This window comes from Hyaena hyaena, unplaced genomic scaffold (genome assembly GCF_003009895.1).
Source record: "Hyaena hyaena isolate Hyena2069 unplaced genomic scaffold, ASM300989v1 scaffold_427, whole genome shotgun sequence".
Lineage (NCBI taxonomy): Eukaryota > Metazoa > Chordata > Mammalia > Carnivora > Hyaenidae > Hyaena > Hyaena hyaena.
Window position 1 is genome coordinate 1473184 of NW_024081064.1, and position 23297 is coordinate 1496480.

A 23297-nucleotide genomic window follows, 5' to 3' on the forward strand; every position below is an offset into this window, starting at 1 on the left:
TGATCTAGACTCTTCCCTCTGTCTTCTGTTTATAAATACCATTGAGTGACTTTGTGGTTTCTCTGTCTCCAACCTTGTTCCTCTTCTGTATTATTTGATCGTCTGATCCAGATCACATCACTGTTTGATTCCTCTAACTTTCCTCTTCGGAAAGCAGCTAGCATGGTGTATGTAGGAGAATAGCTAACCATTCAGTGAATGAATGGATACTGCTCGGGTGGCCATTATTGTTTTCCACTGGCACACTACTGATGAGTAACTTGGTAAAAATATAAATTTCCTTCATTCTCAGACTTTACTACTCTGATATTGCACAGGGCAGATGGGGCCTGGGTCCCAAGCCTCCCTCCAGGTGGGAAAACGCAATACTAACCTCTCTTTTCTCCCACCTTCTCCCAGAATCCTCTGAAAAGCCTGGAGAATGCTTCTTGCTCCTGGTCCTGCAGAGTCCTGACGCACGGGCATGGGGAATCCCGTCACGGGGGGTCTGGCAGACAGTGGTGCCCAGGGAATCCAGGCGTGACCTGAAGAAGTAGCGGACACCTTTCAGGCGCGCTGATGCCAGGCAGGTAGGCTAGAAGGTGGTGGGAGGGCTGGAACCAGAGGAAAAAGACGGGCACATGACATGACTGTCCCACAGCTGCTGTTCTTGTGCACAAGCGTATGGCACACCCCTCTGGGGGCAGTCCCTAAAATACTTGTGTGTGTGTGTGTGTGCACATGTGCATGCATGTGTGTTTGCGTGTGTGTGCACGTGGGGTGACCACACAGAGCCGTGGGCCCACATTAATTGCCAGGAGCAGAAAACAGTGAAATGTGGGCCCTGCATTTGTTCATTAAACAAATATATCAGTGGAAGTCTTACCGGCCTTTGAACACAGCCTGGGGCCGGGCAGGTTGGGGGGTGGGGCTCCTGTTCTCCTGACCCCGGGGTTCGAGGGGTTGGACCATGGACAAAGGCCAGTGGTTCTCTTTTGGCTTATCCACCCCTTGTTCCTCCACTGGGTACACCATGTTTTGAAAATAAAAGGCTACTACTACTACTACTATACACACACACACACACACACACACACACACATACACAGAAACCCAAGCAGCCTTCACACTCTCAGCACAGAGCCCAACTCAAGGCTCAATCTCACGAACCATGAGATCAGAACCTGGGCCAAGACCAAGAGTTGGACATTAACCAACTGAGCCACCCAGGAGCCCCTCCAAGTATATTTTCTAAATGTCACTTCCTACCGTGGCGGCTGATCTCCTCCGGGAACTTATGCCCAGCTGTGCCCACCTAGAACGGGGGCGGCCCTGGTGCTCTGCCCCTGGCCTGGCCGGTCAGAGTCTCACAAAGGCAGGACCCCTTCCTTGGCAGGCCCTCCCTGCTCACAGATCTACTCGTTGACCCATGCCCTTGGCAGCCATGCTCCTCCCTCAGACCAGCTGACCTTGGCTTGACTGACCCTGGCCCCTGGGATCTCGAGCTCTTTGAATCTACCCTGTCCCCAAATTGGGGCTTCTTGGTTTCTGACCTGGGTCCCATCTGGGAGCAAGTGGGGTCTCTGTCCTCTCTTGTGAGGAGGTGGGAGCTGCCCCACCAGCCTTACCGGGTCTCCAGCGGGGTTTCTGGAGGACGCCCTCAGGGGCTTGGAAGCTAATACATCGCTTAAGCAGGGGTGATGGAGTCAAGATGGACAGATGGCACGGGACTCACTTTTTTCCATCTACCTAAAGTGGTTTACAACTCAAGCAAGACAAGATGGACACGTAAATGAGCTAAAGCCAAGATAAACAAGACGGATGCTTCCTCTGGGAACATTTATTCATCAACACGGCACTTAGGGTCAAACGAGACGCAAATGTAGTAACCAGTGGATGATCTTAAATGATATGATATACGCAAACCTTCTTCTGCCCCCACCCCCACCCCGACCGCCCTGCAGGGCAGAGAGGGAGAATGGATGACATCACACGTCCCCATACTCGGTGTACGCTCTGGGATTGCGCGCCGGGCTTCCCCTCTCCCGCCTACTTCCTGGGACTTGGAGGCTCTGGCGAGGCAGAACCTGGTTCACAGAAGAGACAACATGAATGCAGGGAGCCTTTGGGCACATCCCGGGGGCCGGCCTCCCACTGGAGGAATGTGAATCGGAGGCCAGAGAGAAGGGCTCCCCCAAGGTCACCAGACTGGAGTCTGCGTTTCTCCATACCGCATCCAATTAACTAAAAATAAAGTTTTAGAAATGCCCACCCGTGCGCAGTGCTTAGCGCCTGGCAGGTGGCAAAGCGGTATGCCTCCTTCCTGACAATAATCCCGGGAGGGCAGGACTTTCGTTTCATTCTCTGATGAGGAAACAGGCACTGAGGGGGAGAAATGGCTGCTTGGAGATGGAAATTTAGAATCAAAGACACAGATGCCTTGGATGCTTCCTCTTTCCCTCCCCTTTCCTCCCCGCGCCCTGCCCAATCCTTGCTTCCCCCATCAGGGCTACACCGTCCCTGCTGACCTGCCTGCAGGCTCTCAGCCGTGACTGTACTTGGGGACAGAGGTCTTACACGGCGGACGAGGGCACAGAGTCTCGGGGACATTATGTGACCTGCCCAAGATTCTTCAGCGTCCAGGGTCAGGTCCTTGGGTGCTGATGCAGCCTTCTTTCCATCAGCCTGCGCATCCCACTCTGTGTCTGGCCCCTCAGGACAGAGAGGGAGGGGCCTGGCACATGTTCAGGGCAGCCCAATGTGCCTGGTTGTCACACATCATCCCAGTTTGTCATCCCTCTGCTTGGAAGCTGGTCAGCCGTGTTTGCATCCTTAAAGATTTCACCTGCCGAATTCTGAGCTGGGCTCCAGGGGTCAGGGCCAGCCCCCTGGGGTGATCGTCACCAGGGAGGCCCTCGATGGGCCCCGCCTCCCCAGGGACTGGCTTGTCTGTCTTCAGGAAGAATCATCGCCCGCCATCTTCCTGGTCACACGGTGGCCGGAGCTCATTTCCCCACATCTGTGGCTCTGAGTCACTCTCTTCCACCTTCTCTCCTCCTGAGAATGGATTCTGGCCTGTGCCACCTCAGCCAAGTCCTTCCCTGTGTGGCCTCACCCCTCGCCTGTTAGGGGAGGCTGTGTCTGAGTGAGTGTGCGTGTGTGTGCCCTTCTCAGCCCCAGGCTGCCCGGCACCCACTCTGTCTGTCTGGGAGCGATGGTATCGCACAGCCTAGTCGGTGCCCCCACACCCGCCTGCCTTGATCTCTGAGGATTCCCCACCCGAAGGAGCTCAGGTCCCAGGAGCATTCAGACCCAACTCCGCATTTCCAGCTGGAAATGGTCACACGTCTCTCAGCAGCGGGGGCTGCAAAGATTAACGCGCAGCCGTGTCGTCTTTAGTTAATCAGACTCCGAGTCCCGAGTCCCTGTGGTCACAGGCGTGGCGTGTGCTGCTTCCCCTCCTGAAGTCTCCTCTGGTCAAAATTCAAGAACTGCAGGCCTGATTTCAGCAAAGGTCCCTGTGTCACCCCTGAAATCTGACTCAGATGCTCCCCCTTGAGGCCGGAGGTCTTCATCACAGCCACCAGAGAAGGATGGTCCCAGTAGGTGGGCTGGGGCTCCCAGGCGGGCTGTGGCATGTTCCTTTTGTGCCAGGGTGGCGGGACCAGACCACGTTCCAGCAACAGCCCCTGCCCCTCGCAAGAACCTAAGGGTCAGGGCGCCTGGGGGCTCAGTCGGTTCAGCGTCCGACTTCAGCTCAGGTCATGATCTCATGGTTCCTGGGTTCAGCCCCGTGTCGGGCTCTGCTGACAGCTCAGAGCCTGGAGCCTGCTTCGGATTCTGCGTCTCCCTCTCTCTCTGCCCCTCCCCCACTCACGTCTCTCTCTCTCTCTCTCTCTCTCTCTCTCTCTCTCTCTCTCTCCCCCCCCCTCAAAATTAAATAAACATTAAAAAAGAAAGAAACTAAAGATCATTTTGCAAGATCTCTTGCTCCTCACCACGCTTTCCTCTTCAGGACCCCCTGGAATTTTCTGCCAGCCTAAGATAGGGCCATTTCGAATTTTCTTTTAAAATTTTTTTAATTTACTTCTGAGAGAGAGAGAGAGACAGCGTGAGCAGAGGAGGGCTAGAGAGAGAGGGAGACACAGAATCTGAAGCAGGCTCCAGGCTCTGAGCTGGCAGTCAGCACAGAACCCGACGCGGGGCTCGAACCCATGAACTGTGAGATCATGACCTGAGCAGAAGTCGGATGCTTAATCGACTGAGCCACCGAGGCGAAGATAGGGCCATTACAGTATCTTGATTTTTAGCTTGTATACTGCTACCCATCCGAAAGACTCCTTCCCAGTTTCCCTTGCAGCTAAGTGAATAACTTATGGCCAGCAAAGGGTACACATAAGTGTCCTGTGGGACTACCAGGAATCTAACTTAAAAAGTTAGAAGCATGCCCTTGTTCGATCCTTTCTCTGTCTTGCTGTCTGGAATATAGATGTGATGGCTGGAACTCTAGCAGCCATTTTAGATCACAAGGGTCACACCTCAGTGATGCTGGAGCAATCAATATGCTAGAAAGAACCCAGGTTCTTGATGGCCTGTGTCCCTCATGTCAGTTCTGTACTTTCTACTTCTGGGTCTCTTCAGTGTGGAAGAGAAATAAATTTCTCTAGCATTTGAGTCACTGTTATTTTGGGTTTGCAGTCACATGTGGCTGAACCCAGTTCTAACCGATACACCAAGCAAGATTGATTTCTAAACAAAGAGGAACTCGGAGGGTATTTGCAGACCTCACATGTTCCCTTCCCTGTGGCAGCTATAGCTCCTGCCTTCTCTAAGGGGACACACAGATCCTTGTGTACCTTGCTTAAGAACAAGAGACAATAGCTACAATCTGTTAGCCCCATCTGTTTTCCATAAGAGGGGAAAATGGTTACATGGTGATGCTAGAAATTCTCAGGCCGGGTGGAGCGGTTTTTCCCTGAGTGTCCCATAACAGGGATGCTGGAGGTGGAGGGAGACCCAGAACCAGACATGGGCACTTTCTATCTGTTTTCACGGAGTTTGTAATTTCAAAGCCCAGTTCCAGTCTTTATAAGCACATTAACTCCCGCTCTTCCTTCTTCAGACAAATGGTCCCAGTGATGATAATATGCTCATTTTAAAGTGAAAAACTTATGGCTGTAGGGGTGACGACGCTTGCCCGGGGAGTCAGTGGTTAAGCAGGACTTCCTGGGTCGATTCTGTTATAGTTTCTCTTAGTGGAGAAAAAACCAATCTGGAACCGCATATCCTAGACTTTCTAGAAACGTTTCAAGTCCATTAAAGGTTGCATTCCGCACGCACGCGCACACACACACACACACACACACCCCAAGCATATTTGTTCTGGAAAAAAGCAGACACACTGAGTTTGGGTTTGGCAAATATATTGGTCATTTAGAAAACACCTTTTATTTATTTATTTATTTATTTACTTATTTATTTTGGAGAGACAAAGAATGAGTGGGGGAAGGGCAGAGAGAGAGGAAGACACAGAACCCAAAGCAGGCTCCAGGCTCTGAGCTGTCAGCACAGACCCCAATGCGGGGCTTGAACTCATGAACCGTGAGATCATGACCTGAGCTGAAGCCAGATGCTTAACTGACTGAGTCCCCCCACCCCCACCCCCGGCGCCCTGAGGAAAATACCTTTTAAAACCATCCCTGAAGCAGCATGCATTTCTGAGAAAGAGAACATGCTGAGGGGTGCGGAGGAAGTCAAAGAAGACTTCCTGGAGGAGGTGGGCTTCCAGCAAGGTATAGAAATCATGCTGAAGTGGGATGGAGAAATGCTCTCTAGGGGTAGCTGGGGCTCCAGAGAGGAGGTGATGACAAGGAGATGGCCATGGAAGGTAAGAACATTCTGGAAGCGGGAGGAGCACATGCTGTGCAAAGGCGTAGGGGCTCTGCTGGAGCGCCAGGGACCTGTGAGGCATGTGACATCCCTGGGGTGAGCAGGAGGGGAGCAGAGCGGACGAGACCAGGCAGCGGCCCCCGTGAGAGATGGGGCAGCATCAGCTAGAATGAGGCAGAAAGACGCCAGGCCAAAGAGGCCTCGAGGGGGTGGACGGGACCGACGGGACCTCACCACTGATCGGATGTGGGCGGGCGCAAGGGAGGAGGACGGGAGAGTTCTCGGGTTCCCGACTCCAGCCACGGGCAGACCCTGAAACAGCAAACGCCTTTTTTTCTCAACAGTGAGGCGTGTGGTCAGCCCGTACGAATTAGTAATTAATGTGGTTCCCCGCCCCCATGTGTATTCTTTAAATATTTCTTCAAAATTAATTTTATGAGCTCAAGGGGAAAGTGATTTTCTATTAATAAAAGCTGTATTCAGAAACAGATTCACTTGCTAATTCTCTTCCAAGGAGCTGGAAAAAAGTTTAACCGAACATTTCCTATACTTTTTTTTTTTGTTTGTAGTTCTTGTTCTCGGTTGGGCTTTGTATGCATGGCTGTGTCTTCCACAGGAAAAGCAGATCAAAAAGATTTACATCAAAGTATTAATAGTCTTATTATCCATGTTTGGTATGATTATAGGTGATCAGTGATTTTACTTGGTGTTTCCCAAGTTTCCTTCACCGAGCAGAGAGGTATTAAAAAGCAGGTTACCTACAAAGGAAGAAAGCAGGGGCTTGTTCCAGATTTCACGTCTGAATAGTACTTCTAGCCCGAATATATGCTAGAAGGAAATACAGGCTCTTTTCAGACCTTGGAGTGGAAAAGTCTGTGGGCCGGGAGATACATACCAGCCAAGTGTCTTTCATGAATGAAGGTTAGGGGGACATATCCGTAGGGGGCATGGTAACTGTGGCTGGTGTTACCTTCCTCGAAAACAATTAACCAAAGACGTGTAGCCAAGGAGAGAGAATCAAATTGAAGACGGTGAGAGTGGACATCAGAGATATAAAGGTATAAGGTGTAAAGAGGTATAAAGGGTGGCCAGACGCGTGGAGGCCAGCGAAACATATAAACGTTGCTCTAAACAGAGCAATACAAGGGAATAAAAGCCAAAACAACTTCATGAAAAAAAAAATAAAAGATTTATAAAATTAAAACTACCTGAAGAAAAGACTGGATTGAAAACAACCGAGACTTGGGGACAGAGAGGAAAGGGGGCATGTGACAAGTGACTAGAAGTACATAGCACACAGTCAGGTTTGTTATGTTGGTCTTGATTTTGGCAAATATAGAAAGAGAAGGTTAGGCGTGCATTTGCTTGTCTTTTTAATTTTGTTTTATTTTCTTTTATTTTGGACAGAAAGAAAGTGAGGCCAAGCAGGGGAGAAGGGCAGAGGGAGGGAGGGAGAGAGAGAGAGAGAGAGAGAGAGAGAGAGAGAGAGAGAATCTCAAGTGGGCTCCATGCTCAGCCCTGAGCCTGACAAGGAGCTCGATCCCACACGATCATGACCTTAGCGGAAATCAAGAGTTGGACACTCGACCGACTGAGTCACCCAGGTACCCCTGCATTTGCTTATCTTAAAGGGGACATTTAACAGAACCAAAATGATGATGTTGTCACCATCCTGGGGCACTGCCTGCACGAAGTGGGGCTGCTACGAGGAAGGCAGGCTGGAGTCCCAGACGCTCATCTCCAGTGAGATTGTCAATCTCTTAGAACAAGGTGGCAGGCACTTAGAGACGGCTTCCCTGGGGCGCCCAGCTGGCTCAGTCGATGGAGCGAGTGCCTCTTGATCTCCAGGTCGTGAGTTTGAGCCCCACATCAGGTGCAGAGATTACTTAAAAACAATAAAAAATATATAAGTAAATAAATTTAAAAATAAAAACAGCTTTATTGAGGTGTAACAGACATACAAGAAACTGTACTTGCTTCAATGTACAATTTCACCCACTTTGGCACAGATGCCTGAGGGGCCATCACGATAGTGGATAAACCCATCACCACCAAACATTCCCTCCTCCTGGCCCCCAGAACAGATAAAAGTGAGCAAACCATCTAATAAAAGGTAAAGACTCTCTAAATAATAATAACAATAAAACGTCTCCTTTTGGACATAGAAATAAAGAATTCACCTTATTTTCAAGCGTGTATGACAGTGGTCAGATCCAAGGATATGTGAGGTCATAAAAATCCTATTGTGTTCCAAAAAAACATAAATCTCACGGATTCACGGTATTAAATGCATTATTTATCAAAAAAGAAAGCTAACACGCCTGTGATTTAAGCATTCAATTCAATAATCCAGAAAAGGAGATAATGTAGCCACAATAAAATAAAAAAGATAAAGCCAAATGGAATGCAGTAAAAAAACACAGCTGACAGAGAAATGTGAGTTGATTTGAAAAAAATAAAAACTTTAATAATCCGGTGACTCTAATTAAATAAAAAGACAAAAACTACATACAACGTGGCCAGGAAGACGTAATTGCAGAGAGGTGGTGGACAAAAAGAAGACTATGCATAATTACACTAATGGTTTAGAAATCTCAATGAAAATAGGCAATTATCCGGAACACCATAAATTACCAAAAAATCTTGAGAAGATATCTAAAACTTCAATAATTATAGAACACATTGAAATTTTAATACAAATACTTTCAAAAGAAGGTTGCAGGCCAGGTAGTTTTATGTAGAAGTTATTTCAGATATTTAAGGAACAGATGTGTAATTCTTCCAAAGCACAGAATAGACCCAAATCCCCCCAAAAACAATCTTGCAAGGCTAACATAATCTCATCACCCAAATCTATCAAAGCTAACCTCAAAAACAATGGACCTGTCTCACTTACGAACACAGAGAGGAAAATTTCTTAAAACACTCATAAGTCAAAGTCAATGACACGCTAATTATTCATCAAAGTCCAGTAGACTTTGTCCCAGGAATATAAGACTGGTTTAATGTTGAGGAAAATCTATTAGTAGAAGAAATCGCATCCATAGATTATACGAGATGGGGGGGGGGGGGGAAGCCATATATGATTATCTCAATCGATACCTAAAAGGCATTTGGCCAAAATGAACAATTATTCCCATTTTTTTAAAATTTTAACTGTTTTATTTATTTTTGAGAGAGAGAGAGAGAGAGAGACAGTGCAATCAGGGGAGGGTCAGAGAAAGAGGGAGACACAGAATCTGAAACAGGCTCCAGGCTCTGAGCTGTCAGCACAGAGCCAGACGCAGGGCCTGAACCCACGAACTGTGAGATCAGGACCTGAGCTGAAGTCGGCTGACTGAGCCACCCAGGCGCCCCATTTATTCCCATTCTTAAACAGTATCATCTAACACAAGAGTAATTTTTCCTAGTGCTGGCCACCCGGGGCTGAGTACTAACAAGGTTCCTGCTATGAAACATCCATAGTGAACTTGAGATGGGTCCGTTCTACACGGGGCACGTCAGGCCCTGTCTCCTCCTCTCAGAGACCTGGCTCCTTCCCATCAATATTTCAGCAAGCTAAAGATCGTTCACAAAGTTATCTCCACCCGCATGACGGTCCCCAGCGAAGACTTCCCGAAGGCTTTGTCTGTGTTCATCCTGTTTCCTGACGCTGCAGCCCTGACCCTCTGCAGGCTGGTTTCCGCCCGGTCCATCCCCCGAAGCGGGTTCCCAGATGACCCACATGCTGCCCCGCACACGGGGGCGGAGGAAACCTGCCATCCCAGGGGCGCCCCCATCCGGTGACATCAGGAGGGGGCCCGGCTTTGCTGCAGGGGGTCTGGGCCGTGGGCGGCTCTGCTCCTGGTGGTGACTCAGGGATTCAGGGCCCCTCCTTCGTCCTGTCACTACTGGAAACAATAATCCCTTATGTACAGATGGTGTTTTCCATCTTCTAAAGCGCGAGACCCCCCTGAGCTATTGATTATCAGCCCAGTTCTGCACAGAACGGATTGCGGCCGGAGCTGTCGTCAAGCAGACAAGCGCCCCTCAGCTCCGGGTGGGGGTGGGGTGGGGTGGGGTGGGGGACCGGCCCTACGTCCCCCCGGCAATGGGCAGGGGTCGCCTCCCGCAGGCTTCTCGGGTTGACTGAGCCAGAGTCAGGGGGAGCCCGCCAGCAGGTGCTTCCCTCAGACTGCAGGCTCAGAAAGTTCCCTTGGTTTCTGGAACTCTCTTCTCTCCCCCGCTGGAGTTTTTCCAGTGCGCCCGGCAGCCCCCCTCCCGGGTGTATTTGGGGTCCTGCCAAAGCGCTTCTCAAATGTTCCCCGAGAAAAGGCCAGACCTGTTCCTCGGGCTCCGGGGCCGCCCGACACCACCCTCTGATTCGCTGCGTGGAAATAAAACGCGGAGGTGACGAGCCGCTTGGAAGAGTTGAAATGTCGGCGCGACACCCTGAAATCTCCTCCGGGCGGGGAGCTCAGGGATGGGAAAGGTTGCCCAGAAAGCAAACTGTCAGCGAGGAGCCGAGGAAGTTCCTCCTCTGGGTTCTGGGAGCCAGCAGCTCCAGGAGGCGCGGCTCGGGCGGTGGGCGAGCGCCAGCAGCCGACCCCACCCACCCGCGCTCGCCGCCAAACCACCTGCGGCTTCCCAAAGCCCTCGCGTCCCCTTCCTGACCGCCCCGCCCGCGCCCTCCGCTCCGCCAGGCGGCCGCCCCCCTGCGCGCCCGTCCCCCACCCCCACCTCCAAGACGGCATCTTTTACTTCCACACCCAGGGGCCCCGGCGCGGGGGGGGGGGGGGCAATCAGTATCTGTGTCCCCAGAGCACAGGACACTTCCGGGGGCCCCAGCAACTGGACCGGAAGGGAGGCCAAGCCCGGAAGTCCTTCCCACCACCTGCTGGCAGCCCATCGCGGGGGGGGGGGGGCGGCTCGGGGCCCAAAGGCACCGAGGTCTCAGTGTGGCTGCCGAATAGCCCCTGGGGGCCTGACTTCCCCGCCCTTGACTTCTGCTGCTCCCCCCATGCACCCCCCCCCCGCTCCCTCTGGGCCTTGAAGGGGTTCTGGAAGCTTGACCTCCGCGCACTTCACAGAAAGTGCCCCGCGGAGCCGCGCTTATGAGCGTGTGTCCGCGTGCCGGTGTGTGCGCACGTGCGCGCGCACACATCTTCGGTAACCGAGCGGGTGCGTGGGTGTGCGTTGGTTTGTGTCTCTGTAGACAGGTGCCCCTGCAGATTTGGTTACAGCAGAGGGAGCACTCGGGGCGGCTGGGGGGCGGGACGGACAAGGGGTCAGGCTGGGCGCCGCCGGGGAGAGCGGTGTGCGCGCGAGTGCGCGGGCGCGGGCGCACAGCAGCACCCCGTCTGTGCCCGGCCACTGGGCGTGCCTGTGGGCGGGTGAGGGCGTGTGTAGCTGTTTGTGGGGCTGTGGATGTTTGTGAGAGCGTGTGCATGTTTACACCTGTTTCTCCGTGAGTACGTTCGCATGCGTGCTCACGGTGCGCGTGTGCGCACACGCGCGTGCAGGCCGCACCTTGGACCTGTTCAGAAGCGAAGCGGGGGGGCGCCCTGGCAGGCAGGCGCGGGCTTTGGGAAGCAGACACCCTGCTGGCACCCGCACTCACCTTTCCGTTTTTATCCGATTTTAAGTATTGATTGTCACGTCTGAAAATGCTGGAGCGGCAGCCGCGGTTCTCTGAGCCAAAGTGCCGTGTGAACTGTGAAAATCGTCTACCCCGTGTGAGAGGCAGAGACAGCTTCCTATTTTAATCTTCTCTGAGGCTCCAAAGGTTAGTGGTTTCTGCAGATCAAACCTCAGGGTCACACACGCGAGCCCCTCACAGCTGCTCCTGGTAGCTGCTGGTGGCCGCGGAGGCTCTTCCTGAGCGCGTGGTGACCCCCTGAAGGGACGGGGAGGCTCCTCTGGCATCGGAGGCACAGACGTGTGAGGGGCTTCAGAATCTCCCGCCCTGAATCTTTCCCACTCGGCGCTGGGGACAGACATTCAGTGACGTGTCCGAGGTTACATAGAGCAGAAATGTAAACCTGGGTGCGCCCTGCCCCATAGCTGCTGTGGACCAAGCACACACCACGAGCAGGGGCGGCACGGGGGTGGCAGCCCTGGAAGGTGGCAGGCCAGGCAAGAACGTAGGCTTTCCAGTGAGCGGTGGGAGCCACAGATGGTTGTTGAGCAGGAGAGGCACGTGCCCTTTGGCGCATTTTAGGGGACTTCATGTGACCTCTCCTTGGTGCCGAGTAGTTTTGGGGGGGACCCAAGCTGGGAGGTCCCTTGGCACTCTGGGGAGGCTTCACAGAGGCCACGCGTGGTGGTGGTGGTGGTGGGGATGGAGGGAGAGCAGAGTTTCAGCAGGTAAAGAAGAGCAGGAGAGGCATCCCGGGCAGAAGAATCGGCAGGACTGGGGGGTGGGGGGGGAAGCCATGCGCTCTGCCGGGGTCGGAGGGTCCCTGCAGCAATAAGCCACCAGGAGGACTTGAGTGCTATGGGGGGACAGGCCCCCCGCTGAGGCCCCCCCCATCCGTATTAGCAGTGGGGGAGTGGATTGGGAAGGCAGGGAGAAGCGTAAGGCTGGGACAGCCAGGTGTGAGAGGAGGCAGAGGCCCCCGCCACCCTCCACGTGCCCCCTTCTCCCTCCCACGCTGTCTTCAGACGTGCCAGGGATGCCAGAGAGATGGCCAAGGGGAGAGGGCCAGCCCCTCCCACCAAGTCCCAGGTGAATGGGGGAGGGGCCCGGGGGGCCGGGAGCACTCAGCGCTGAGGTCAGAGGACACAGGTCCAAGCACCGAAATCTCCTGTATGTGGCAAAGGGCCACAAGACCTTTCCCCAGGAGCTGGCCAGGAGGCATCCTGGAATCGAGAGTCGGGGTGTGGGCTGCAGGGTCCGTGCAAATAGCAGCCCACATGGCAGGTGTGCCCCCACACCGCACACCCTGCCCGCTGCCGCCCCCTGTGCCTCTCAGGCGGTGCGGAGCGAGCCCGCCTCGTCTGAGAACGATCACGATCAGTTCCCCAAGGAAGCCCCTCCGCAGGCTCCGTCCTGGGCCCCTGGCTCCTCCCCTCGCCACCTCCTGAGGAAGGCAGCTGTGGCCCCCTTTTGTAGATGGGGAGCCTGAGACCAGAGAGGGGCGTTACTTGCTTAAACAGCACAGCTGCTAAGAGGCAGAGCTGGGACCCGCCCACCTGCCTGACCAGGGCTCTGGATTGAGATGCCTGCGTTCAAATCCCACCTCCTCCCCCCAGCAAGCCGACCTGTTTCCTCATCTCTACGTAGAGGCTGCGTCCAGTGCCCGCCTCCCAGGGGCAGGTGAGGAAACACAGAGAGTGTTGGAGAATGTCTGTCCGCAGCTTGGCAGTGCCCCATGGGTGACGTTTTCGAGTCCATGTCCGATCCCGGAGCCCACCCTTCCCCCAAGGCAGGATGCTGGCATGTACCGCACTGCCTTTTGCACACAACCCCACCAAATGTATGCAGTTTCTGGGGCTGTTGTAGCGAAGAACCACGCTCTAGGAGGCTCAAACAACGGAAAAGTCTATTCCCACAGCTCTGGAAGTCCAAGATCAAGGTGTCCGTTGAGCTGGTTCCTTCCAAAGCTCGAAGGGGGAATCAGTTCCTGGCCTCTCCCGGGGCTGCTGCTGCTTGCTGGCCATCTTTGGGGCTCTTGGCTTGCGGACGCCGCAGGCTAATTTCTGCCTTTGGCTTCACAAGGTGTTGCCCCTGTGGGGATGGCTGTGTCCAGCTTTCCTCTTTAATAAAGACAAGGTCACCTTAGATTAGCGTCTACCCTCCTGAGCTCATCTTAACTGGACCCTATTCTGTGTTAGTGTCTGCCCATGAACCTCATGGTCTGGTGGGGAAATGAGATGCATCAAAGGCTGGGTGTAAGATGGGGTGATGTGTGCCCTGAAAGAGGGGGCGCAGTGGCCTGAGGTCAGGACAGGGGGCGTAACACAGCTGTGCCCAGTTCCGGGACCCCAGGGGGCTGCCAGCCCGAGACACAGAAGGTGCCCACTGCCTCGGTGGACAGATGAATGAACGACCACAGATCATGCACCCCAAGCCCACAGAAGAGGGCATAGAGATGTCAAGTCCTAGAAGCACCGAAGGCATTTAAAGAGGCAGGAAGGAATTTCCCGCCGCAGGCTCCAGCTCCGTACGTGTTGAAAGATCAAATTCCTGGAATTCATCTCCTCTATTTGGGCCATCCTTTTATCAAGCTCAGAGACCCGGGGAGATGTTGGCAGCATGTCAGGGCTTGATGGAGGGGGCGAGCTGGGCTCTCCACCTGCAGCCTGGGTCCCAGACGCTGCCAACGCCAGTGTGGTGTGTGTGGTCTCAGCAGAGAATCTGTCCCTCATCCAACTCTCCCCGTCTAAAAACTGGAAGGAGGGAGAGCCCCACTAAAATTGATGTCTTGTTTTCTGGAGCTATTCTATTAATAATTCCTGGCATGGGGACTCCTACGAGCCTGTGAACATAAAAGCCCCTACGTGTCCCAAAGCAGAGCAGGTGGGCATGGCCTCGGTGGCTGTGGTGATGACCCCATTGCTTTCTGCACCATCAAAACTGGTGTTTGGGGCTTTTGGGGGGAGGAGTCACGTGATGGGGCCAGAGAGTGCTTTTTAAAGATCTCTTTATTTCATTCAGTGACAGAGCAGGGGCCCTTCTGTCGGCCATACCGCCTACCTGTGCCATTCTGGCAAGTCGCTTTCCTTCTCCGAGCCTCAGTTTCCCCATCTGTACAGTATGGACTAAGATACTGGGTGTTGGTGATTTATTAGGATTCTCCCAGTTTGGGGGTACTTGGGTGGCCCCATCAGTTGAGCATCTGACTCTTGGTTTAGGCTCAGGTCATGACCGCACAGTTGGTGAGTTTGAGCTCAGTGCTACTGGTGAAGAGCCTGCCTGGGATTCTCTCCCTCTCCCTCTCTCTCTGCACCTCCCCTACTCTCTCTCTCTCAAAATAAATAAATAAACTTAAAAAATTAAAAAAATTCTCTCTGTTTGAAGGTTAGTGGTTCTTGTGGGTTTCAATGACTTTTATTATTGGTACTAGGTCTGAAGACCTTAGAAGCTTTTCTTACGGGGAACTTAGTAATACTTATGGCGGCACCAAGATGTGCCGAACTTCACAGCAAGTGAGGGAACTGGTCAATCATCCATTTGCTACCCGCCCAGCAAGGATTCTCTTTACGTCCTATGTGGTCCAGGCAGGGGACAGAGGAGGGTCAATGGCTTCTTTTCATCCCTCTCTCTCCCTGTGACCCTCTTTCTCTCTGCCATCAGCTCCCCCACCCACGACACAAATAAGAAGGCAAGTTTTGGGCTCCATCCGGTGTCAAGATCCACCAGCTCCTTCCGACATCGGCCAGAGAAGCTGTGGGGAGGGGGCAATATCTAAGCTTCGAAGACCAAACCCCCCTTTCCAATATTTTCACCATTAAATTGGCATCCCTGAAAGTTAGCATTTGCGAGCCTTTCAAGTGTGTGGGTGATTTTGTTCTCAGCACCATCAATGAGCAAACCTTTGCTATTTGTTGAACAAATGGATGAATGTTTATTCTGGGGCAGATTGAATATTGGTTGAGCCTCCCTATCCTGCTAATCTTGACACCAGCCAGATTGTCTGCTTTACCCGTACACAGAATCACAGAATTCGGAGTAGAAGAACAAACTCTAGATCGATGGACGAGCAGGACGCTTGCCATTGCTAAGGAGGAGGAAGGAAGCTTAAGGGGGGTGTAGATGGCTCAAGGTCACGCCGTAACCTTCTGGGGAAGGTGGTTGGGGTGGGGCCAGGTTCTGCCAGTTCTGTCCAAGATGCTCACTCTAGTTCAGGTCAGACACTGGCCGGGCTGGTCTGTCTGACCCTTTGAGATTTGTAGGTAGGTCCCCTAAACAGAAGCATCTCCCCCTATCGGGTGACCAGGGTACTGACATTTCTGCCCCAGATTCTTCATGCTCTGCACTCAGGCATCTGGCCTGCGGGAGACACCCCAGGGGGACTAACCGGAGCTGTTCAGCTGCTGGACAGAGAACAATGAGCCTGTGCTCACAGCACAGTCTGATTCCAAGGGCTGAACACCAAGGGAACAGAGCACTTAGGGCCAAGGCGAGAGAGGTAGACAGAGAGACAGAAACTGAGGATTCTGCCGGGGGAAGGCTGATGTGGGAGACGAAACCGAGCAGGGGCCCTGCATACACGGTGGGGCCACCGTAACAGTGATTCACGCAGAGCCGGGTGGCGCGGGGAGCCTGGCCCCATTCTTGGTCTCTCTGTTCATCCTCTAAACCTGAAGGGAAAAGGGAATCAGAGCACAGGAAAAGCAGCAGTGAAGTCGTGAGTGTGGTAAGGGATACACAGGACATGGGCACGTCTTGCACGGGATGTACTTGTACTAAAACAATTGCTCATCATTGCTAAATTTACATTCACTGGGTGTCTTGTGTTTTTATTTGCTAAATGCAGCGACCTACGCCCAGAGGAGAGGGCATGAGGGAGCTGCTGACACCCTCAGTGTACCACCGGTACCTTCGTGGCGGCTTCTGTATCGTCTTTAACATGGGCTGGGGGCATAACGCAAAGTGTGGTCCTGCCAGGCCCAGTCTACGGGTCCAGGCAAGCAGGCGCTCTGAAGCTGAGCTCTCTTATGGGTTCTTGGCAGCTGTGATGGTTAATTTTATATGTCAGCTTGGTGGGGTCATGGGGTGCCCAGGTACTTGGTCAGACGTTATTCCAGGTATTTCTGTGAGGGTGTTTCTTGGGATAGGATTAACATTTAAATCAGCAGACTGAGCAAAGCAGATTGTGCTTCCCAATGTGGGTGGGCCCGACCTAATCAGTTGAAGGCCTACCTGGAGCACAAAGGCAGACCTTTCCCTGAGCAAGACGGCATTTTTCCTCCTGACTGCCTTTGCCCTGGGTCATCGGCTTTTTCCTGTCTTTGAACTTGAACTGAAACAACAGTTCTCCCTGGGCCCTGAGCCTACTGCACCACATGGGCACCACCCAGTTGGTTCTTCTGGGTCTCAGGCCTTAGACTTGGACTGGAATCATGGTATCGACTTTCCTGAGTGTCCCGCTTGCGGACTGCAGATCTTCAGACTTACCAGCCTCCATAATCATTATCATAAAATAATATAATAATAATTCTGTATAATAAATTCCTCAATAACAAATACTGGCTCTGCCTGTCCGGGGACCCTGACGGCTGCAGTGGCCACAATGACGGGGAGTCCGAGCTCCTGTCCTCATCACCCCCTGGCTGATGTCACACGTGCCGGTGTGCTGAGGGTTTGCTGGGCACAAGTGGCCTTGCCGTGGACAGCCGGGGTGCTGGACGGGCCGGCCCAGGCCGCTGCAGTAGACTCCTGTCTCCGGCCAGGGGTTGGGCGGGGCGGGTGGCGGGGAGGGGGTGCTGAGAGCCTCCGGAGCAAACGCAGATTCATCAGGAGGGAGACATGCTCCTTGTCTCTCCTAAAATTCACCCGGATGGCACAAATCTGCTTTGTAAAAGCAAGGGAAATGTATTTTACAGGAAGGAAGATGGGGAGGGGAATTCATTTAGTGCAGCCCACAAGCCAGGCTCCCTGCAGCCGGCATTTCATTCTGTTTTAATTCTTGTGAGGACCTGGGGGACACAGGACCAGAGCACCAGGGTCCTGGGCTCACGCCACACACTCCCAACGCCCGGTGTGTTTGTAAATAACAAACCCTGGGATCCACCACCTAACGCCAGAACCAAATCATTGTCCATAACTTGCTGGTACCTAGGGAGCTCCTGCCCCGTTCCACAGAGTCACCAGGGTCTGGCGTGTGCAGAGTGCTCAGCAAACGTGTATTGAGCCAGCGAACATCCTCCTTCCCTCCAGGTCTACGTGGGGAAAGGGGCGTCGAAGCAGCCTCCTCGGGAGCGCTGGGTGGGGGGGCATAGTGGCCTCCTCGGTATCACAAAGGGGAGGGTCATGTCAGCTGCCTTGGGAACGGGGGGGGGGGTGACGGGGGTCCTGTCGGCCACCTCGGTATCACAGAGGGGCGGGAGGTGGTTGGATCGTCCTCACAGGAGCTCACACTGACATTCCCAATTCACTCCCCATGCCCCCCAAGGAAAAACAAAAATGTTTCCATTCCGCTAAATCAGGGGACACAAACTGAGTTAGGAGCCAGGAGCCAGGTCATATTTCTATGGTTCCACTCCGCCTGCTGTAGCAGGAAGAAGACCCCCAGCCCCCACCCTGAGAGGGCTCCTAGAGAATTCCAGGGGTCCTTGAGTTTCTCCATTCTCCTCTCTGGCTCTGGTCCCCCAGGGGACCCTCAGACACCACCTCCTGTGGCGGCCGGAGCCCAGGCCACCTTCTCCACATGATCCCAGAAGCGGACTGTCGCCCTGATATCCCGGAGGTGTAGGCAGAGCTCTGTACCTTGTGGATGCAGCCGTGCGGGGGTGGGGGGGGCTGCCCTGTGCTTACCTCACTTCTCCAGGGCCGAGCCTGGGCCTCCCTCACCTGTTCCTCAAGGTGGTTGCTCCCCACGGGGTTTCTTCATCCTTCGGGCAAATCGAGTCTGGGGAGCCCAGCCCCTCAGACCTCCAGACTGACAGTAATGACAACAGCAGCAACAGCAATACTGAGAACTAACACCTGGGCTGTATGCCAGGCACCTTAGGTACATCATTCCATGTGATCTTCACCATCATCCCCATTTTACAGATGAGAACACTGAGGCTCCGAGGAGTTAGGAAATCTGCCGGGGGCCCCACGACCAATACACGAAGACCTTGGACTCGAATGACAGTCTGGCCAAGCCTGTGTTCTGTGTTAGTCCCAGAGTGGGGACGGGGCACAGCCGGGGTGGACAAATGGGGCTCCCATTCCTAGCCGGTGGCTCCCCCAGGCAGGGCCGCCGGGTCCCCAAGGCTCCGTCTTGACACCTGGGAAACGATCCTAGGCAACTCTGATAATGAGACGCTCGCTGGGCCCTTGAACCTGCCAGTTAGATGGACTGATTTTGAAGTCCCGGATGACCCAGATGCCGTCTGTACAGGCTCCTTTTCAAGTCCCTGTTTGCTCCGCAGGCCTGGGTTCTTACAAGCCAGCTACAGGCCTCGAACAGTAGAACAAGGACAGGTTTTCAGAGTTGGCAGAAAACCAGCAAATGTAGGGGAGAGTGTGGGGAACGATGGTGTGTGTGCTCACGCGGGCTTTCCTGCATACACACGGCCACGGAACAACACGCGTGTCCTCAAGAACAGGCCTGAGTCTCCCTGTGCAAACATGGGCACACAGGCACAGGATATATTCCTGTGTGCGTGCCTGGGAGGGCGCCTGTGGGGACGTCCCCAGCACCCACGTGGTCAGCCCTTGCCCTCCCCGGGCTGAAAATCCAGGGACAAGTGAGATGCTAAGGACACTTTGGGGGACAGTTCTGTCTCGTGTTCCCTTCCCGTTCTCCTGGTGTCTGAGCTGGACACAGCGTGACTCTGCCACGGCAGCAGGCAGTGTGGCCTGAAGGCTTGTGCCCCCCCATTCTTTTTTTTTTTCCAATTTTTAAAATGTTTTTAATGTTTATTTATTTTTGAGAGAGACAGAGAGACAGAGCATGAGAGGAAAAGGGGCAGAGAGAGAGAGAGAGGGAGACACAGAATCCAAAGCAGGCTCCAGGCTCCGAGCTGTCAGCACAGAGCCTGGTGTGGGGCTTGAACCCACGAACCATGAGATCATGACCTGAGCTGAAGTCGGAGGGTTAACCAACTGAGCCATCCAGGCCCCCCTCTTTTTTTAAGTTCATTTACTTATTTTGAGAGACAGAGAGAGACAGAGAGAGATATCAGAAGAGGAGAAGGGGCAGAGAGAGGGAGAGAGAGAATCCCAAGCAGGGTTCACACTGACAGCAGAGAGTCCAATGTGGGGCTCGAACTCAGGAACTATGAGTTCATGACCTGAGCCGAAGTGGGACACTTAACCGCCTGAGCCACCCAGGTGCCCCCATGTGTTCTCTCCAAATTTTTATGCTGAAGCTCTAATGGCCTTAATGTGGTTATATTTGGAGCTGGGGCCTCTCGGGAGGTAGTTAGGGTTAAGTGAGGTCATGAGGAAGGGGCTCTCAAATGATAGGATTAGTGTCCTCAAAAAGGCCTGTGGAAAGCCCTCCCTCTGGCCACACGCACTGAGGAAAGGCCACATGAGCACAAGATGGTACCTACAAGATGAGACAAGAGCCTCAGAGGAAACCAATTTTGCCCCCACCTTGATCTTGATCTTGACCATCTGGGCTCCTTCATGAGCACCGAGCATCTGAATCAAACGTTAGCCCCACCAGAGCCCGTCTCGGGGCCGTGTCTGCTGGCCGCTGCCCGCATGGCCCGGGCAGGAGAGCTCAAGCTCACAAAAAGAGGGGACAGGCAGGTGGCAGCTGGAGTCGAACGTCATGACAGACTCGTCTGGGACAGGGATTTAAGGAGGTTACCACCAGATGGCCTTTCTTTAAGGAGGAAGTGACACAGATCTGGGGGGTTGGGCTTTGTTTTCTAAGTTGTATGTTATTAAGCAGATGCCAGGTGCCCGGGACCGGGCTCGGCACCCGTGCCTTCCCCCGTGAGTCCTCCCCGTCTCTGGAAGCCCCTTTTCTATCCCCATTGCACGGGGGAGAAAACCGAGGCTGAGATTTGAGAGGTCAAGTAATTCGCAGCCCCAAGGGGGAGAAATCAGGGCTCCTCAGACCCCCTGAGGTCTAAGGCACCCTGAAGAAACCCCTATGGGGAGCACACATTGCTGGGCATGGAGCGAAACTCCTCTTGGCCTTCACAGAGACTGGGGAGATGAGGAATTCGTAGAGAAAGAGTTTGGGGAGGGCCAGGCAGTTTGGTGAGGCTTGGTGCTTGGTGCTAAGTGGAGGGACTTGAGGGGAAGACCATGTCTGAGGCAACAGGAGGGCTTCCTGGAGGAGGAGACACTAGAATGGGGAAGGAGGGGAGAGGGGGGTCCTGGCTGGGCCTGGCCAGCAACAGAGTGCAGGGGTGAATAGGCTGGCGGCTTGTGGGAGGAACAGAAGCAGCGTGGGAGGGACGGGAAGAGGAGCGTGAGCTCACCTGAGCTTCTGTGGCGCTCACTGGGTCAAGGCCACGGTCCCCGTTCTGCGTATGAGAGCGCTGAGGCCCAGGTCTCACGGTGACATAACAGGCCAAGCTCAAACCTCAAGGTCTCAGTTTGTGACCAACTCTCTTCCCTGAAACAGGGTGGTTTTTGAGGCCAGGGTCTGGGGTCAGAGCTGCAGCAGGTGAGAGCTCTGAGGGGGTACGGAGGCAGCATGAGCCTCACAAGGCGGGGGGCCAAGGGTCAGGCTCCAGCCCCAGGGAGGAGGCGGGGCAGGGCTGTGGGGGGGGGGCGGTTCTTGGCTCAGGCCAGCTGGCTGCTTCCCAGACCTTGTTTCCAACACCCCGGAGAATAGGAGGCAGGAAATGGGGGTGCCGGGGAGGGAAAACCACCTTGGGAAAGGGGAGCCCCCTTCACAGAGTCCCCAGGATCCACACTTTGTTGGGCAGGAAGACGCTTCCCGGAGCCTTGGAAGGAGCTGAGAAACACGGAGTCCTGGGGTCGCTGCCAAACCTAAAGTTCGCTCCCCAGGCGAATGCTGGGTGGGGGGGGGGGAGGCGGGGAGAGAAGCATATGGAAAAACCAGCGTCTTCCACATTGCGGGAGAGGCAGCCACCCCTCCACAGCCTGCTGTCCCGTTTCCTCTCTGTTCCCTCCAGTGCCTCCCAGGGACAGTTGCTGGGGTCCCTACGGTCTGGCTTTGAGTGGCTTCTAGCAGCGGGTACCACCAGCCCCTGCCCTCAAGGAGTCGCAGTGTGTGAGAGACAGACATAGGAGCAGGAGGGGACAGGGACGGTGTGGCCAGAAGGCAAAGTCACTGACTGACTGGGGAGATCAAGGAGGGCTGCCAGAAGGAAGCAGCAGTTGAAGGAAGCTGGAATTAGGCTAGAGCAGAAGAGGTGCTGCAGGCGTGTTTCCACCTCTGCGAGTACTTGAGATATTACAGCACAAACAAAGAGATGGAGGCTCAGAAGTGGTAGGTGAGTCTGCCCAGGGTCACGCAGGAAGCAATGGGTAGGTGAGGTCAGGATTTAAGCCCAAGTGCCAGCCTGGAGCCAGGGTCTGGGTCTGGGTGCAGGGAGCCACTCTGATTCCTGAAGAGACTTCCGGCAACCAGGCCAGGCCCCCAGGAGGTGCTGGGAAAGAAGAGGGGCGACCTGCATGGAGGAGCAGATCTTGGGACGGAGAAGAAGGGGCGCCCTCTGTCTCAGGGGCTGGGCCAGCGAGGGGGAGGAGAGAGCTGGGGCTCCGGACACATCGTACAGCATGGAAACCTGCAGACTCTTCCTTCCTGAGGCCGCCCGTGTTCCCTGGGGGAGGAGCGTGTGCGTGTGTGCGTGTCTGAGTGTGTGTGCGCATGCCTTTCTGAGTGTGCGCGTGTCTGGGTGTGAGTGTGCACATCTGAGCGTGTGCATGTCTGAGTGTGTGAGTGTGCACGCGTCAGTGTGTGTGCATGTCGGGGTGTGAGGGTATGCGTGTCTAAGTGTGTGAGTGTGTACACGCACAGTTGAGTGTGTATGTGTGCATGTCTGAGCGTGTAAGTGTGTGCATGTATGAGCGTGTGAGCATGTTCATGCCTGACTGTGTGTGCATGCACATGTGTGCATGCATGTCTGGGTGTGAGTGTGTGTGCATGCATGTCTCAGTGTGTGAGTGTGCCGGTGCACACACATATCTGACTGTGTGAGTGTTGCATGTCTGGGTGTGTGCGTGTCTGAGTGTGAGTGTATGTGTGTCGAAGTGTGTGAGTGTGTACCCGCACGGCTGACTGTGTGAGTGTGTGCATGTCTGAGTGTGTGAGTGTGTGCATGTCTGAGCATGTGAGTATGTGCATGCCTGACTATGTGTGCGTGCACATGTGTGCATGCATGTCTGGGTGTGAGTGTGAGGGCATGCATGTCTCAGTGTGTGAGTGTGCCGGCGCACACATGTGTCTGACTGTGTGAGCGTGTGCTTGTGCACGGAGAGCCCTGGATAAGCAGTGCTCAGTGAACGATACACAGGAGGACAGGTTGTGTGGACCGTCTCAGCGGCACCGGCCATGTCTGGGCCGAGGCCCCGTGTGTGTAGATGCCCTGCAGACACTCGGCCGTCTGCCCCATCTTGGTGCTGGGCTTGTGCCCTGGAACCCGCTGACCACCTGTGAGTGGGTGAGGCCAGCATGAAGGCGGCCAGTCACCTGCGGGTCGGTGGCAGTGCCCTGTGGCTGTAGTGTCCTTGGGTACCCTGGCCCGTCTCCGGAGACGCGAGGTGCGAAGCAGGATGGACACAGCTGAGGAGGTGGCCGGGGTCTCAGCATAGTCGGGGCTGAGGGCCCAGGGCAGCAGAGACGCGCCCTCACCCTGGG